This window comes from Anas platyrhynchos, chromosome 3, assembly GCF_047663525.1.
Source record: "Anas platyrhynchos isolate ZD024472 breed Pekin duck chromosome 3, IASCAAS_PekinDuck_T2T, whole genome shotgun sequence".
Taxonomy (NCBI): Eukaryota; Metazoa; Chordata; class Aves; order Anseriformes; family Anatidae; genus Anas; species Anas platyrhynchos.
The window spans coordinates 26,855,610-26,873,766 of NC_092589.1; the positions used below are offsets into that span (position 1 = coordinate 26,855,610).

The following is an 18,157-nucleotide window of genomic DNA, read 5'->3' on the forward strand; positions in this document are numbered from 1 at the left end:
GAGATAACAGGGCACCCACCCTGAGCCAGGAGCAGCTGCTGCCAGCGGTCACGTTGTCAGGACGAGCCCCGGCGAGCAGGGCTATTATTTGCTTCAGAGGATGCATTTTTGGCACCGGGTGTGTGATGTGCCACTGTCACCCCTCGTGATGATTCTGTAATCTCTTCTTCCCCTTCAGTGTTATTGTCCCAGTTTCCAAGAAGCAGACAAGAAGGATTTGCTTCTGGAGCGGGATAATTCCTCCCGAGGAAACAAATGACTGGAGACAGACGCGGGAAATTCTTCACTTGTCTATTTTTATTTACAGCACAGTTCCTGTTATTACCTTGAACCAAAATAGCACACGAGCAAGGCTGAGGCCAAGTTTCCTTCGCCTTTCTCCAGGAGAGGGTCGAAGCCAGCCCTGGCCGCAGCCCCCAGCCTCCTCCCATGTCCAGCACGGGCTGAGTGGGGCTGTCCCAGGGTCAGGTGCCAGTAACGGCCCCGCACCGCGATCCTGCCCGCTGGCATGTCCCTCCGGGCCAAGCAGCACTTACAGCTCTCAGCAAGTCCCGTCTGCACCTCAGGGTGCCAGCACTGCTGATAGCAGCAGGAGGCACCGGCGCTGGTGGCAGTGAGATGATCCTGACAGGCACATGCTGCCCCTGCAGTCCCCCAGCAGTAAAAAAAAAAAAAAAAAAAAAGTAAAAAAGGCACTATCTGCCTGTTACAAAGACAAAGAGCTGCCAACTACTGCTCCTCACTTCCTCCCCAGCAAGGACATACACGTAGGATCAAGCTTTTCAAAGCTCCTACAAGAATTAAGCACCCTCCTCCTGTTGACCATCGATGGGACGTGTGCACCCAGCTCCCCTGAGCTCCTCTGGAAATCTCCATCCTTTGATGTTGTTTCAAAGGCTTCAAAGCTACGGTTTGTCTCTTTGAGGCAGGAGGAAAAGGAGGTGGCAGCATTAAAGCAACTCATCGCAAAGCCCTTTCCCTGTCCTACCAGGGTGTGGAGAATCACCACAGAGCATGGGGTGGCTCCACAGAGGGGGACCCCTCCCTGGCCACCCCAGCAGGCTGCCCCATGCAGCCCCATGGCTGGGGCTGGCAGCACCCCACGACCGTCCTCACCCAGGGAGGGAGGAGATGGGACAGCAGAAGCTGGTGGAGGAGCCGGTACCTTGGCCTGGGCTTTGAAGGGCACGTGGCCAGGGAGGAACATCTCCTACCCACGGAGATCAAAGCGCTCAGCAAACAGCTTGAGCGCAAACACCACTCGTGCTCATCCCTGCCCCACGGCCAGCCTGCTGCCTTGCTCACGGTCAGAGGCAGGACCTGCTTCTCCAAGCCCTTTCTTCCCTGCACATCTCCCCACCTGCCTCTTTTCCCTGACACCAACCAGAAAACCCTCTTTGGAACATTTCAGCCTCGGAGGTAGCGAGCTGCTGCTGTGAGCTTTGTGAAAATATGCAGCTGAACAGGGTCTCTGCAAATCCTCCTTGTAAGGGAAAGAATTACCGTACCTTGCTGGGCATCGGAGAAGCCAGTCTTCAGCCTCTCTCTCTCTTATATGGAGATGCTGGGTTTTAATACATGCAAACTGTGAAGTTTTTTCCTGTGATTATGGTATCCATAGCAGTGCTGGTGCGAGTGGATTCTCCGAGGTCTAGTAAGATGTGCTCATTTTCCTCAGTATTACAAGAATGCACTTAAAGTCAGCCCTCAGCACCGTGACAGCCCTATAAATCCACAGGAGAAAAAAAAGTCTTAAATTGTTCCACTACTCACTGAACACCTTTTAACCTCCAAAACAGACCAGACAACCAAAATGAAAAGTTATGTTTTGTAGTTTGCCTGGGGAGGGGAGAGACAGAGAGCTGGGGGCATCGTAAAATTTGCCAAATGTAATGTGAATTGCTACAAAAAGCGCTGTAGGATAGACCAGAACATCACAACGCTGCCTCCTTTTCTCCCTTTGGAAATACTTTGTGTTTATTACTTATTTCAATTTAGAGAGTTAAAAGATACCCGCGAGAAGCTCCGGGTACCCCAAGCACAAAATCAACACCAGAACTGTTCCCCAGCCAGGCGCAGCGCTTCATCCATCCGTCTGTCTGTCCGTCTGTCCACCCGTCCCACCGCACAGCTGCCTACTGGCCCCGGGGACGGTCTCAGGAGCGGCGTCGGCGGCTGCCTGGGGCTCATCCCCTGACCTTCCCTCCCGCTCCGCGCCGTGATGTCATTCTCGCAAAGCGCAGAGCAGGCGCCTGGTGCTGTTTCCATTGCGGCATCGCCGCCCGCGACGATAAGGATGATTTATTTTGATTACAGTACCCAGGCGCTCCAGTCAAACAGGCAGGCCCCCGGCATGCCAGATCCAGGGCAAAACAAGAAACGCTGAAGGTCACCTCCTCCCCGTGAACTTGCAGTCTGGGAGAGAGCCTGCACGAATACCTTAGAAACGTAAATATCATCCTAGGGCTTACTAATGACCTCCATGAATCAAGAGGGGGCCCTTGTTTACCTTACGAGAACTTCCCGAAATAGCACGGCAAACAGCAGCGTTGCTGGTGCCTCCGGGGCCCATCAGTGCTCTGCCGTCCCCACGGTCCCACCTCGGCTCCCCCCTTCCTCCTCGGGCTCCCTGGGGCCTCGGCTGCACGGCACAGCCAGCTTTCACGCTCTCCCATGCTGCAGGAGGGAGGAAAAAATCCTGCTAGAGAACTGGAAAGAGCTGATCAGGAGGCACTGCTGCCTCACGGCCTCCACGCAACACATCCACCAGGGTCACAGCTTGCACCAGGCCACGCATCCCACCATGCTGGGACCAGCTGCAGCCCTGGCCCACGAGGTTCATTCACGGCACAGACACCCCACAAAAGGCAGTGGAAGGACTTGGGAAGCCCTCTCGGAGCAGGCAGGGTGGGACGGAGTGGGAACCTGGGGCTACGGGCAGATGAACAGGCACATGGCCTTCCATCACCCACCTGCGGTTTTATTAAGTGTAACATCTTCCATGAGATATGAGAGCTCATTGGCATCACTCGGATGGCACTGAAAAAAAAAAATCAGCCAAAATTTGCCTTCTGAAAACCTTCTGGTTGGAACAAAAAGGTGTCAACTCTTTTTTTTTTCCTGCTTTCACAAGTTTTTTTCCTCTAGATGTTACTTATTCCTTCTCTATTCCTCCAGCTCAAAATAAATAAATAAATAAATAAATAAATAAAAAGAAAGGAGTGAAACTATTATAACTATTATTGAGCAGTAAATCTGAATTTCATTAGTGTTAATAATCACAGAATAATATTTTACTCTGCATTATTTGTTTCAGTGAAAAGCCTGAGCTAGTTTCAAACTCTTCAGGCAACACTAAAGCAAACAGGTACCACTTCTCTGAGAGCTTTTTCCTCACTCAGGGATCTGGACCCAAACATTGCCAAGGTCCAGGGGGTGATTTGGGTCCTTGTGGGGACAAGCACAGGGACTGAGCCCAACCAACAGCAGCACAGGATTTGCAGAGCACACACCAGCCAACAAGAGCTTGGGCATCTCAGCATGGGTGGTACCAAGGCAGCACTGCACCATCAGCCCCAAAATCATTGCCTGGGAGCTCTGCTCATGTCTGCAGAAACAAAAGGCATGATAAGGGAAGGAGGCACCGGAATAAAAGCTACAGCCAGAGAGTGGCTACCATAAAGGACTAATTTAAGGAGCTGAACACAAGTCTCACCATGGCCATCGGAGGGGCACACTGGTTGCATCCATTATGCATGGAAACAGAAATGTGCTGATTCAGCCGTGAGGGCTTTTGAAGTGATGGCAGCTGAGTTTGCGCTAAGCTTTCGTCTGTCAATTCAGCCTTTTAACTGAACAGGCATGTTTTTAACAAGCCGCCACTTCTCCAACCTGACAAACGGATCCTGAGGCAGCCCTTCTCTTTCAGCTGCGTGCCACCAGCTCACGCTCCCTCAGGTACAGACATTTTCCCCGGCAGAGCACTCCCTCTTCCTCCCCAGCCCATCTGGCTGCTCAGCATCACATTGCAGAAGCTCTCATGCAGCACCAGAAGAAAACAGCTGGGGAAAGGTTACCGTGTCACAAGCCCTCCTCCACACGGGCGATAATCTGATACCAGCAGTTCTCAGTATCTGGCGTACTGAGGGCAAAGAAGGAAAAGCAAAACAAATGGCACAAAATGCATGTAAGTGAGGCTACAGGAATGTCGTGCTCTAACACCTTTCCCTTTGGAAAAAAAAAAAAAAAGGAGAGTTTAAGACAGTATGAGGTTATAAAGAAAAAGAAAAATCATTGTGCAGTGTACTTCATAATGCCTCTGAAAGAGTTGTTTTTTTTTTTTGTTGTTTTCTTTTTATATACATAGCACATTTAATCTGCGACTCAGATAATGCACCCACAGATAATCGAGAGTTGACTGTGAAAAATCTTTTTTTGAATGACAGCTTTAAAAGTTCACGCACATTTCTCATGACAAATCCCCCTAATTATCATTTCCATCAGCAGACTGCTAACACATATTCCGGGCACCACTGAGCAGGAGGAAAAAAACCCGAGCAGGAAGCACCACGAGCTTATCGCTGAGATGAGAAAAAGCCCAAATTCTAAGCAGCGGTACAAAAGGCCAGCGGTCAGCTCAGACAGGGATGGGATTTTTAAGTACACACCGAGACTGCCTAATGCTGGCAGTGCTGTATGTCATGGCAACAGATGGTTTGCAGAAGTGGCCCTAAAACTCATGTGCCATGACCTCGAGCCAGCAGGAGCTGTGGAAAGGGAAGGCTGGCAGGGCAGCGTGCATCCAGGGCCCTAGCTCCTTCCACAGCTCACCATCAGACAACAAAATTCGGCCTCAGCTCACCTTGGCAACTCTTGTATTCCCAACGAGATGCATGAACATAGCCCTAAAGTAAAACTAAACTGCGTTTTTCACCACCCTGTGCACAGAGAAGCCCCCCGATGCTCAGTGTGAGGGAAATGTCGGCAGCTTCCCCCCAGAGGTGGAGCTGCCTTGCAGAGACAGTTCAGGTTTCAGCAGCACACAGTCCAGCCAGTCATTGAGATAGAGCCAGTCACAAAATTCAGATCCAGATCTGATGAAGCCTTCAGATACATCCACATTTCACCCTGTGTTGCAATGCAGGGCTTGGCTCTTCCCATTACAAAACCAATTACCTCCAAAATGCAGTGTTGTACCCCGGACTGGCTTTCCACCTCTTCCTTGAGCAAAGTTCACGAATTCACACCTTGACTAGTCAGAGCAGCTGCACCACCAAGGGATGGAGAGGCCAGTTCAGACCAGTTACCATTCAGCCTGGCTCTTCCTCTGTTTGAGGAAGAGCAAAGCATCACCTGGAGCCCTCACCACCTCCTCACGTGCTGCTGCCTCTCCTGGCTTGGCTGCACGCAGCAGTGGTAAAGCCCACGCAGACTCCCCCGCCTCAGACTTAAACCTGAACAGATTACAGCTGTTAGTGTGAAGCTAAAGGCCTGCCAAGGCTGTTTCCTGCTGGTAGAAAAGCCCACTTTGGGGACGCATCCCCAGATCACATCTCTGAGGCAGAGGCTAAGGAGCATTCATCCAAACAGCGCAGCCTGAGCTCACCTCTGGCCAGCACCAGTGACTCACCAGGGCTGAAGCCCTTCTCTCTGGGATTTCTCTCTCACTCTGGCAGCTTTACCAACCGTGGGCGCCCACACGGAGGTCCCACAGGCCCCCAGAGCACAGGCAGTGCTGGAGATGGAGACCAGCCAACAAACCTTCAGGAGAACTTGGAGGAGTCAGATTGCAGAGACAAAAAAAATGCTACTTTCATCCCAGTGTTTCATAAGGGAGGCTCACGCCCGAGCACGGTGTTTTTTCCTCCACTTTGAGTCACTGGGACCTCTTTCAATAAGCCGTGTGTTAGCCTCCACAAAGGCAGGGCAGCTTTTCAGCTCCTGTTGCTGGCAGGAGGGAGCGAGCAGAGCAGGCGCAGTGCAGGAGCGTGACAGCTTGCTGAGCGCTCACACCGCCCCCGAGGCATTGACTTTCCAGAGGTGCTGCCATCGCTGCAGATGTTACCGAGCTGCCCCGGGCCTGCCAAGCAGCGATAGTGACTCAGACCAGACAGCTGACCCACGCACACGGCTCGGGTGCCTCTGTGAGGGATCGAGCAGATAACCACGGGCCCCAACAGAAAAGCTCCCGTTTCCATGCTCCTGAGTGCTGGCTGGAGCTGGCTTCATCGCAGGGGTGGCTGAATACTCAAAAAGCTCCAAAGGTCTCAGCCTGCCAACGACCCAGCAAGGCAAATGATGATTTGGAAGCAAAATATTTACCTAGCAGAGCGGGTAAAGTGCAGCAAGCTTTACGAAATCAGCTGCAAAACCCCATATGCGGATGTCATGTACCTGGAAAGCTCTTCGGTGTGCTGGTGACAGAAAGGGGTCTCCTAACCAAGCACCGGCAAGACTTGGTGACTTGCAGACACTGGGTCATAAGGAAAAGGCTGCTTTTCACAGAAACCCGTTTACTTTTCCTCTTCATGGCCGTGCCTTTCTCATTTCAGAGATCAGTTTGCTTTTGCCAGATGGAATCAAAGTCACCACTGTGAATTCAGCATTTTTTTTCTTTTTTCTTGGAAAGCACCAGTCAGTACCATGTCAAGAAAAACAAACAGAGAGGTTTGCTTAGGATCTATTTAAAGCACATCAGCAGTGGTAGCTCCAATAACAACCCCAGGGCCAGCACTGGTGTTTGTGACAAAACTACTGTGTGTAAGAAGGGCAAGAACATTGCAGGCAACTTTCCCTCTATTGGGCTTCCATGCTAAATCAGCCCTTACATTTTCCCCTTTCACCCAAAGAGGTCAGAAAAGTAGGGTGCAAGGCAAATGCTCCTGAAAGGGTCGGATCCAAATAGAAAACGCTCTGTGGTTCAGACCTGGCAGCCAGGAAGGAGAAGCAGCCTACCAAGAAAAAGTGAAACTCCCTGTGAGGAGATTGTGCTGGCTCTGCTGAGCAGGGAGGGAAACACAGTCCCAAAATGGTGCAGAGCATGCTTAGGCTGAAGAGCTCAGCTTCAGCATTGCACAACCCAAGCAGGAGGGCCCAACTTCAGCGTCCCCAGCACCCAGACAGCTGCTATTTGCAGTCAGCAGCCATACAGGAGAAGTCTTGGAGCTCAACCACTGCGAGCAGACACGAGGCCCACCTCTACCCACACTGCCCTCATGCCAGGTGGTGGAAACCAGCCAGGAGGTGGCTGTAAAGTCGGCCAGGGGCTGCAGAATGTCCTCTCCTGCCCGGGTGTCTCCTGGATGGAAAGCAGCTAATTTCATTAGCGCCCGTAAAACACTCCGACACTCTCCGTGCGGAGCATTATTAAACAGCCGTGCAGAGCCAAGCCAATAGTCCTTCACTTTTGTTTATATAAGGTATTCTGCTGGTACTATACCCTGGGGGCTCGGTAACGGCTGTGGTTACAACAGGGTATTTACTACCACCTCGGCTCGCTGCAGCGATGCTGCCTGTGCCTCTAAAAGCAATCTCACAAATGGCCAGCCCGTGGGGAATCTCGCGCTGCCCCACTTACAAGCGTGCCGGCGCTCGCCTTTTTCCTCCGCAGCTCTTTTCTGTAAAAGAGACATTCATAACCCTGAGCTCCTCAGCAGCGGACCTAATCCAGCAAGTATCCAAGACATTCAGGAAAAGAGAATTTCATAGCATTGGAATTTTTCCATGCCAGCACTTTTTCATCCTAAGATAAATGGCTTTTACTTACAGGGCTAAAGGCTCTATTATTTTCAAAATACTTCTGAGCTTCAAAGCAGCAATGGAAATTGGCTGTGCACCTGGCCAGCTGATCCAGCCTGGATTCGGCCAAGCAGCAAAAGGTGTCTTTCTTTCTTTCTTTCCTGCGGCAGCAAGTAGTAGTTTACTTGGCCACAGAGAAGCAGGCAGGAGGGCTGATGTAAGCAGGCCAACACGTAATTAATCAGACGAGCAGGGCCTGGGCAGCACGGCGCAAAAGCAACCAGCAGGGGAGGAAGAAGAGGGGATGAAGCACCCTGCTCAGGGGAGCTGGGGACACCCTCGCAGGTCTTCATGCTTGCATGGAAAGCAACTCGCCCAAAGGCTGTGCAAGAGCTGAGAGCGGCTCCAAGCCCCTGCAGGGCTTGGTGGGGCCAGCTGGGGATGTCTGGAAAGTCCCAGGAGCTCCTGGAGCTACGTGTGCCTTTCCCCAGCAATACACACCAGCAGGAGCCAGCAGGCCTGCGCTCAGCTTGGCCAGCTGGTTTCCACCACCTGAATTAGCACAGAGCTCTGCTTGTGTGAGCCCGTCCAGAAGGAGGGTTTGCTCCCTGTTCCCCAAGGACACCCACTGCTTCCTCCTTCGTCACCCCAGTCCCCAGCAGGTCCCATCTCGGCCACCCCGTGGCCGCTGGCAACCGAACCGCTTGCAGGAGCTTGCGCAACGCTTGGCCACGCTAAACTTGACCCGAGCTGGGGTTGTTGCTCTCGCTTTTGAGAGCCACGGTCATAAAAAGCGAAGGGATTTGCTGGCCGAGGAGCAGCCCGGCCAAGCTGACGCAGCGCAGGCTCCCGAGGTCAATGGCTGCAGCTCCGTGCCGGGGGAGGACACGCAATGCCTAATGTGGAAATGTTTGTATTTGGAGCAATATATAGTTACATTCAGCAACCAGCAGCTGCAGAGGCTGTTTACTGTAGCACACAGTCCCAGGCCTATTAGCTCCGCGCCTGACAGTGACCAGACTCAGAGGGGAATGACTGCAAAGCCTGCAGTTGTATTTATATCGTTGCCAAGATCCCAACAATACCTTTCCTAATAAGTCTGGCACAGAAATAATCATTTAAAGAGCTAAAAAACATAACATCCGCAGCCCATCTTTACAGCCAGAAGGGGAGTTGCGCAGGGCTCTCGGTCTAATCTTTCACAGCCCCAAGTGCTTCCCTCCTACTTCACAAACAGCCTGTGATTTATTTCCTGGACGGCTGGGTGCAAACAGCCCGTGTGTAAGTGCTCCACGGGGAGACCGCACCTCTGCGGCCCTGCTCAGCTGCGTGGTCCATCGGCAGGGAGAAAGCAGCAGAAGCATCACTGGCAAGCATCCGATGCCTGGACAAGACCACGTCCCCATCCCAGCACGCACACCCAGACCCTCCTGCCGAGGGAAGGACTGGCTGCACTGCCACAGCACACATCCCCGTGGCACCAGGTGCTCTGCAGATCAGCTCCAACCTGCTAAGTTAAAAAAATAAACACACCGCTCAGTAGCTGCTTCCTGGGGACCCAGAGAACAGTGTCTTCTTGGCTAGGAGAACTCAACACCACCAGCTCTGGGAAACACAAAGCGTAGCTCTGCTGGTTCACACCGTTCCTGACCTTGGCTAGCAGATAAGGCTGTGCCATCTGATTTTGTTTTGCAGGTACCAGGTGTCGTTGAAGGTCAGTGCTGAGGAAAGGGCTCTCCCACAGCCAGAAGGTTACAGAGAGTGATTTTTATGCAACATAAGCTTGTCGATGATTAACAATTTTCTTTCGGTTAACTGCGAAGTTAATAGTTATTCAAAAGCGCTCCACTCTAATGGGAGTGGAGATGGGGAGATGTACTACATTAACCATTAATCTTGGGCTGCGCAATAAAAATTAAAATGGAATATGGCACATAAGGATGATTAATTCTGCTTGCAAAGGGAGAGGGTGTCAGTGTATGCTCTGGGCGGGAATGTTTCCTTCCAACAGCCTGGACGCAGATGAGGATGTGCCACCAGACAGGCTGCCCTCAGCGAGCAGCGCTGCACTTTCGGCCATCTTCAAGCTCACACGATGCTCCCTGTTTCAAAACCCACCTTGTCAACTCCACAGCTGAAATCTCTCAACTTTAGGGAGTGGGTAGATTTTTTAGTATTATTTTTAAGTTGCAAAGGTGAAAACGGAGAAAGAAGGGTCAAACTGAGTAATTTGAGACTGAGCGCTACCCTCAGGGAAACACCTCCTTGCCTAAACCACTACTAGGTATATCTCCAGGGAGAATGAAGGAGGCTTTCCCAAAGAGCTGTGCCTCTGTGAAACCCCTCTTGCCTTGGCCCTGCTGCCATGCAACCCCCGTGCCCAGGGCTCACCAGTGCCCTCCACCAACACCCTGTGCCAGAACTGCTTCTCCAGAGCACTGAAGTCCTGTAGACACACACCAGACTGTTGCAGCATGCACAGAGTTTTGCAGAGGTCGATGCTATCGACTTTATTTTCTGCTCACAAGCTCAGTAGCACAATTCCAGAGACAGAGAAGAACATGAGAGACATGTCCAGGAGGCAAACTTTGTGCTCCCCTGTCCCACAGGGAAGGGATGCTTGGATCTGGGTTTTGATTTCTGCCATGGTAGGAACAGAAGATGGCTGCAAAATCTGGGCCTGGATTTGTCTTTCCCCTTCTCCCCTTCCCATGCCACCCAAAACCCCCTTCCTCCTCTCACTTGGAGCTTTGACCCCAGCCACGCTGCAAGGGCCAAGTGAATGGATTCCTACAGATGAATCAGAGCTGTTTGGAAGCCAAATCCCTCCTACAGTTCAGCTATACCTGCGCACGTCTGCACACTTGTTTTCCTAAGGAGTCAGCACTTCCTTGTCCCAGCCAGAAGTGGAAGTGTTAAGCTATTGTGAGCGGCTGCTTGTTTTTATGAGTACTTTCTCAGCAATGGGTGTTTCTGTGAACCACACTAACGCTCCAGCTGTCTATAAGTCAACACACGTTTCCCAATGCCTTCTGCATTTGTTTGAGGGCTGTGCCAATAGTGCATTCATTAAAAGAGAAGTGGGTCTGTGGACAAGAAAATACTGAAAGAAAATCCTTCTGAGTTATTTTTCTCCCTTATTTCTTCTGGCCATCTCCACAGCACGTGCCCAGCAGCATGACTGACACCCCCAGACGTCCTTCACAAGACGCAGGAAGGATGAGAAGCTGCTGGCAGGGCAGCAGGGAACATCCCATCCCACCCTGTTTGGGGTGAAGGCAGGTAACAGCAGCCTGCATTAGCCTGGGCTGCAGGGACAGCCTGTGTTTAGTCTATTTGCCTTTGAGAAACAGAGTTAAGAAGGAATGAAGTCAAACAGATACACATTATGGCATATCTATAATGGCTCTGAAATTGCTGGACTTTAGGGCACAGTTAATCTACAACCTGGCTAACTTACCCCAAGGTAACTGAGGCAGCAGCCAATGGGCACCATCCTCGTGCTTCTGTGCAAGCCCCTGCACACAGCAGAGACTCAGCCACAAAGGTCTGCAGGATGAAACCTTACATACCAGTGCACATGCTCCACACCATCAGGCCAAGCTGCACCCCAGAATCAGCACCACAAGGTGCACTGGGCCAGCAGCACCCCACAGCATGGGGCATCGTGCCCAGGGGGGCCTCGTGCCAGCACTCAGCCCAGCTGTGGGATCACACTTATCAGAGCCCTTTAAAAACAATGCTCCCACATGAAAGTTTCCAGTGAGAACCAAGCATCTGGGGGAAAACACTCTCAGGAGGAGACTAAAACAGAAACAGGCATAAAGGAGCCGATTCCCATCTGGCTGATAGCAGATGCAGAGGTCCGGGCTGTTTTCCTGGAGCAGTAGGCCTAACATTTTCTCTGCATCTGTGTAGAAAGCACCTGGACACATGGTATCTGAAGGGACAACATGCAGGAGCATGCCACAACCAAGGGAAAAGAAGGTTTTGTAGCTCCAAAAATGACTATGTTGTGAACTACTGCAGAGTTGCACTTAGATTCCAGCATTAATCCCAAGCTGAACCATTAGCTGTCCTGCAACTGTATCTAATAAAGTGCAGTCATGCTGCATTTGCATCTCTTCCACTTCCCAATCAAGCCACTTCCATTTACTGGCAAAAGTTGCATGAGAAGCCATAAATCTACTGGGAGCAAAGGTGCAGCAGCAATAACACTGTGCACAAAATGGGCTGCACGCAGAGCTTCCCTCCAGCCCCAGCACGCTGAGCCCAGTGCCTACCCCACATGCTCTCATCCCTGTTAGGATGTATGCCTGTGGGTACATGAAACTGATTTTTTTCCCCACCCTGTGGCAAGCAGCTGCTTCTGCCCAGATCCCTCCTTATAGCCTCCAGCCTCCCCAAACAGCCTTTTTTTTCCTGCTCCCTCTAAGCCTACAGTTTCACATCAGGGTGCATGTAGTCACCCTCTGGTCCCACCAGCCCAACACAGGCATGTGTCCAGTCCAAATCCCAAAGCCAGCATGGCAGCTAACACCCAGAGCAGCAGCAGAGGTTGGGAGGATGAGGGCATCCTCACACGTGAGGCCACAGGTCCCCATGTCTGCACTGCAGCTACCTGCCTGCATGGTGAGGCCTCCACACCACGCTTGCTGCACCTGCTCTCTGGGGTTATCAGCCTCCAAGGCTGTGAAACTGGTAATCTATAAAAAGCATGAGTCACAAAGTCTCATATCCTTCTCCGGTTTAAAGTGTTTCCTAGAACTGCACCGACTGCAAGGCCTTGAAGGCTCGACTGTTTACTGAAATAAAAAAAATTCCCCCTTCTGCTCTTGTGCAATGCCGCCCGAAACAAGTCTGTTTTGCTTTGTCTCATGTTTAAAAAGTTCCTCAGCAGAAAATAGGTAGTAATGAGAGAGGAAATGGGAAAAGGGGAGCTGCAGCAACCAAAAAGCTCACCTATTATAACACGAAGTGCACTCCTACTAGCTCAAGGAGGCAGAAAGTCTTCTGCCTTGCCTACCCTGCATGGACAAGCAGACAACTGAGAACAGGCAGGGCAGACATTTCTACACATTTAGCCCATTAGGACAAGGAACAGGAGAATATGCTGGCACCGTGTGACCTCAGAGACATCACCAAAGGGAAAGGTGACACAAACATCCTGAAAGTTTGTCTCTGCATCCCAAGGTGGACCCACCTCCCCATCACAGCAGAGCACAAGGGCAGTGACACAGCCCCAGGTGCAGGAGCAGAGCAAACACGCTCATGGCAGCCTGCGCACAGGGGCACCAGGGAGCTGGGCAGGTGTTCCCCCACAGCTGGGGGCTAACAACAGCACCCCTGGGCTCCATAAGCCTTGCATGGGTGGTACACACCTGACAAGTATGCTGCACTTGGAGTGAGCTGTTCCACTGCTTTCTGCTCTGCTGGGGAGCCAAAACGTGACAGTACTCCCGTGAGATTGCTGTTCCTTGGTCATGTAGTCCAGAAATATTTTTCTTTTTTTTTTTCTCCAGAGGAATAAATGTGTTCTTTACATGCAAGTGAAAACAGTTAAAAACTTTCATGCATTCAGCTCTCTGTGCTCAAAGAGTGCCAATGGGAGAGGAGCTAGGTTCTCATTCTCTCTCCCCAGCCTTATCTGCTGCTTGATTACACCAAGAAGCCCTTTCATAAGACTCTAGTAGGATGCCAGTGCATGTAGCCCAGGCCACTGAAGTATCCCCCAGCCTCAGGAAAACCTGGCAACCCACGATGTTTTAGCACAAGCTCGGAGCCAGTATACTACAGGACAGGGATAGCACTTCCCAGGGCAGGAAGCACTCCTGAAGCTGCTGAGAACCCACTGTTACCCTCATTGCTGTCCCACTCTTGATCACAGTGAGATAAACCTTTGTTTAAAGCCCAAACTCCCATGAGAAGCTGTCCAGGAGGCAGACCCTCCACCTCTCCTCCAGCAGCCATCTTGTCACCTCGTATCAAGCTGCAGCAGCCCATGTGGGCAGGAGGGCTGACCAGGCCCTGCTCCCTCCAGCAGCAGGCACCCTCTCCAGTTTCTCTGAACTTCACCTCTATTTGCTCTTGTTGTTAGCTCCTAAGCAGGAACAAAACAGCAGAAGCGCCGTTTAGTCAGTTTTGGTATTGCACAACTGAAAGAAAATAGGAAAGCACCCGCAGGAACTGAGCCAAGTCAATAATGGAGACAGATTAAGCAATACGTGCACCTGGCTGTCAGAAGTGCAAGATACTCTCTCTTTAGTAATTACAGAGCAATTATGAAGTTAACAGCAACTCCAATAAGGACATATATTTCACAATACAATTTTGTTCACAATCCATCAGGAACAGTCACTCCAAGGAGATACAGCTCTGAAACTAAACTGTCCTCATCCCTGCAGGCATAATCCTCTAAACACCAGTCTTTGGTGGGGTAGGATCTTGCACTAGGTCATAATTAAGTGATTACTTATTAACAGGATGTAATTGAAGCTTTACTTCAATGTGACTTAAAAATCCCACTTTTAAGATAGGTAATAAAAACCATGATAAAATGTAGAGCTTGGGTATTGGGTTTTAGAAAGCGCAGTAAGCCTGTCATTCTGCAAATCCAACAACAGATTGTAGCTGGGTTTCAAGACATCTGAACACACAGAAGCCTGTTCTGGATGTTGAGGATGAAAAGCTTCATATTTGTGCCCTCTTTGTAGTGGTAAAGTGGGATGATCTCAGTCTACCCACTCTATCCAAAGAGTGAACAGGGCACGAACTACAACAAGGGCCAGAACAGATCGATGCCTGAATTTAAGATACTAAATCAAACTCAGGTCTGCTGAGGTCCATAACATCTGACTTGCACTGACATTCATCTTGGCTTCAAACTATCGATTTCATGCCTGGTCTAAGAGAAGAAGCAGCCTGCCTTGTTCTCCACACCACACAGCAGCACGGAGCACAGGCCTTCTGCTGTGGCACAGCACTGCCATGGCTCACAGCCAGCAGCACCGAGCATTGCCTCATCACCGTTTGCCTACGGGGACCAGAGGTTACGGAGCAAGTGACTCAGGTTGGCTGCTCCAGCACCCAGCCTGACCTCCTGCCTGACACAGGCTGCCCCAGCACACGCAGCAGAGCCTGCGGGGACGCCCCTCGGTACTGAGGAACCACTTCCCAGCACTGCAGGTGGCTATCAGCCGTCCTTCCCACTGCCATACACCCACTGAGGCAGGAGGTGACATTTTAGCAGACACTCTGCTCCCCCCACCTTGCTCCGCCTCTGCAGTGCACTGTGGACAAGCCCGTCCCCACAGCCACAAAACAAAGGGCAGCCCAGCCACACGGCCACGAAAAAATCATTCAAACCCACGAGAGGGGAAGAGAGCGTGCACAACACGGATGACACTGGGTGAAGCAGTGCTGCAAGCAGTGCTGCCAGCATGTGCTTAAAACCCACTAATTGTCTTCTCTAAGGGACTTTCTGTGCAAGAGCAGCCAGCCAGGAAGCCTTCCATCAAGCCTAGCATTAATCTCCTCACTGTCTCTTTCTCATATCTCCTTTCAGGCTTTATTTCATTCAAGTAGTGAAACCTGTTGTGGTTTACTTTGATAAAGGTAGAGTCAGCCACTCAGTGTTTTCAGGCAGCAGGGATGTTTTACTATCTCTTGCTGCATCTCCAGCACAGCTGAAAAGGTGCTATTGTGGTTTGACAGCCAAGGTGATATATGATTCTATCAAGAGGTAACCAAATAGCTAAGTGCTCTATAAGTATTAAATAATTAATTATCAGAACCCCTGGCAGAAAGATAACCAAGGATTATCCCCACTCTCCAGACGAGAAGAATGTTTTTGTAACAAGACATGGTAATAAGAGCAACCCAAAGTTCACTGTGAGCGAGCAAACCTGAGCACAGCCACTGAAAGTCAAAGATTTGTTCCAGGCAGCACATTCACCACCAGCACAGTTAATGAATGCCCTAATGAACAATGAACTGGTAGAGATGGTGTCTCCGCTTCCCAAAGACACATAAGAGTAGGTGTGACCTGCCACATCAGTGCATACAGCTGATGAGGCCATGGCAAGCTCTCACTTCTCTGCTTTTTCCTCTTCATCCCCCATGGCCATCAAGCATCATTAAGGTCTCCTTCATTTCAAGTTATTTATGGGATAAAAATTTAGCAGCTGGAGGTAAGACAATGGTTACATATACATATGTACACATGTATAGGCATACAATCACCACTAATGGTCTTCACAAATTTAGCAGAGGTCACAAAACTTATCACTATAATAGGAGGAAAAGGTACCAAGGTGTTATGTCATCTTTTTGTTATGCTTCATCTAGGCTTAGATTGTATCTCTGGGGCAAGAACTACATCCTTTACACATTTCTCTGATGTGCTTTTGAGATTAGAGGCACCAAGTAGAAATAACTCAAGTCTCTCCAAGAAGAGCACGCTACATTTTTGTGTTTTATGTTGGGTCCCTGGCAGTGAGAAGCTTTAAAAGCAAAGAACTAGAAGGACGAGCCATTCATCACCTTTAAACGGCAATGCTTCAGTGCATTTTGTATGCTGTGCCATTCCCTTAGAAGGAACTACTCACTGCAAGGGCAGCAGCACAGCACGGATCAGACCCGAGCAGGATGACATGGAGGAGAGCTCAGCCATCCGACCACTTCCCCCAGGACCACCACCACCCACTGCTGATGCCCAGACACAGCTCCACAGCCAGATTCTGCTGGCCAAGCAGCTGAGCACATGGCAGTTGTGCAACCTTCAGGAAGCTCAAAGGTCTCCAAACAGACAGGCTAGCACACCGTGCTTCTGTCTCGCCCCCCCGGTGTACTTACCTCCCAACAAGTCCTCTTCCCCTTACCAGCTTTATAAGTTAAAGGTTAACTTTTTCCTCTTGCCTGGTCTAGACTCACTGACACTTCCTTTTCCTCATTCCATTATGATACTTTCTCGCAGTCACTTTTTGACACTCACTGTGACTGTTTAAAAACACAGTCTGTACAGATCCTTCCACCTCCCCACCCCATCCTAACCTCAGCCCTGCCCCAGCTGCCCTTTCCATCCAAGACTAGGAGGAGACCTAAGACCTCCTTCAGTGCTCTCTTCAACTCTTTTCTATCCATCCATCTCTTTCCCTTTCTCCTCTTACAGGCTGATCCACAGTGGCCTTGAAACACACTTGAAAAGACCCTAAGTAAAGATCTTGCTTGCTGAAGGTACTTGGCAGTGCTGGTTTTGCCTGAGTCACTGCTCTGCTTAGGAGCAGATGCCCTCCATAACTCCCTCCTTTCAGACAGCTCCCAATGTGAACAGTTGTAGATATCTCCTGGCTTTGGGAGGCTGATGTATAACTTATCCTAGCTCCTGCATCTGCCTTGCTCCAGAAAAAAAACAAAAAACTAAAAGCACACCTCAGTCACATACCCTGTAGCACTATCTCAAATATGCTACTTTGAAGGCCTTGTACCCAATAGTTTCTTACTCAAAGAGTAGAGAAACAAGTAAGAAAATTAGCATCCATACCTGCAAGGAGAAAAAAACTTCCATACCTAACAGCGGCAAAGAAAAAGCTTGCCTTGGGCATTGGCCTTTTTATAGGCAATTCAACCAAACAAGTTGCAGCTGCCCTGACGATGTCTCCGCATCTTCTGGAGTGCCCCACCGGTGCTATCTGCCCAGGCCAATACAACTCATCCTGCTTTGATATGGACAGCCAAGATGGGGCTCTTGGTGTGGCCAGCAAGCCCTTAAGGGTCACAAGGGGAGCACACCCTTACATCATGGTGGCACCTCATCCAGCCTTGGTCAGGGCACACCTGCAGATCAGCTCCACAGGGCCCCGATGCCACCTCTTCCAAGTGGGCGTCATTCATTTCCTCTTCACGTAGCATTTAAAGGCGGTGTTTGTCTTGTCATATCTTGCAGCAGTTTCTCGGTGGCAGGTTGCCGAGGATGATGCTGGGAAGTTTATTTCACCCGTTTGTTAAAGCGGATGACAGGTTTTTGGATGAGCCCACTGTGGTTTGCAGGAGCAGAAAGGAAAAAACAAGTTGGTCCAAAGTAGAGGGAAGGAGATACAGGCGGGGAACATTTCTGTGGCACCTGGACCTGCACCAGGAAGGATTTGCTCCTTTGTGTGAGCACAGCTCCCATCATCAATAGCTTTGACACTGTTACCTCCCACTTTGACAGCATTGGCTTGCACACCGAAATGATCTGCAGACCCTGTGCACATAACTGCCTGGAAATCTGTCTTCATATCATGATGCAAACTGCCAGAACTTGGCTTTTTTTCCATTAGTTTGTTTTCTTTTAATATGATAGCATTGCTTAATGGAAGTTGTGGGGGTTTAGGTTAACTTGGGTGTCTCCTGTTGAAAGAGGAAAGACGTATCCAGTGGC

At 50.4% G+C, this 18,157-nt stretch overlaps 2 long non-coding RNA genes across 3 annotated transcripts; both read right to left on the reverse strand.

Moving 5' to 3' along the window:
• Positions 1-279: 279 nt before the first annotated feature.
• Positions 280-17,324, reverse strand: LOC140002117 (uncharacterized). 2 transcript variants are annotated; one of them, XR_011808111.1, is made up of 6 exons: positions 17,279-17,312; positions 3,513-6,619; positions 2,973-3,039; positions 2,510-2,676; positions 1,509-1,724; positions 280-644 (listed from the first exon to the last, which is right to left on the reverse strand). It is a non-coding gene; the product is annotated as an uncharacterized lncRNA (long non-coding RNA). The 2 variants fall into 2 exon arrangements; XR_011808112.1 differs by lacking the exons at positions 280-644; positions 1,509-1,724; positions 3,513-6,619 and adding an exon at positions 1,740-2,427 and having other exon boundaries at positions 17,279-17,324.
• LOC110353494 (uncharacterized) lies at positions 8,946-9,816 on the reverse strand. Its single transcript, XR_005264760.2, has 2 exons — positions 9,389-9,816; positions 8,946-9,247 (listed from the first exon to the last, which is right to left on the reverse strand). It is a non-coding gene; the product is annotated as an uncharacterized lncRNA (long non-coding RNA).
• Positions 17,325-18,157: the final 833 nt, after the last annotated feature.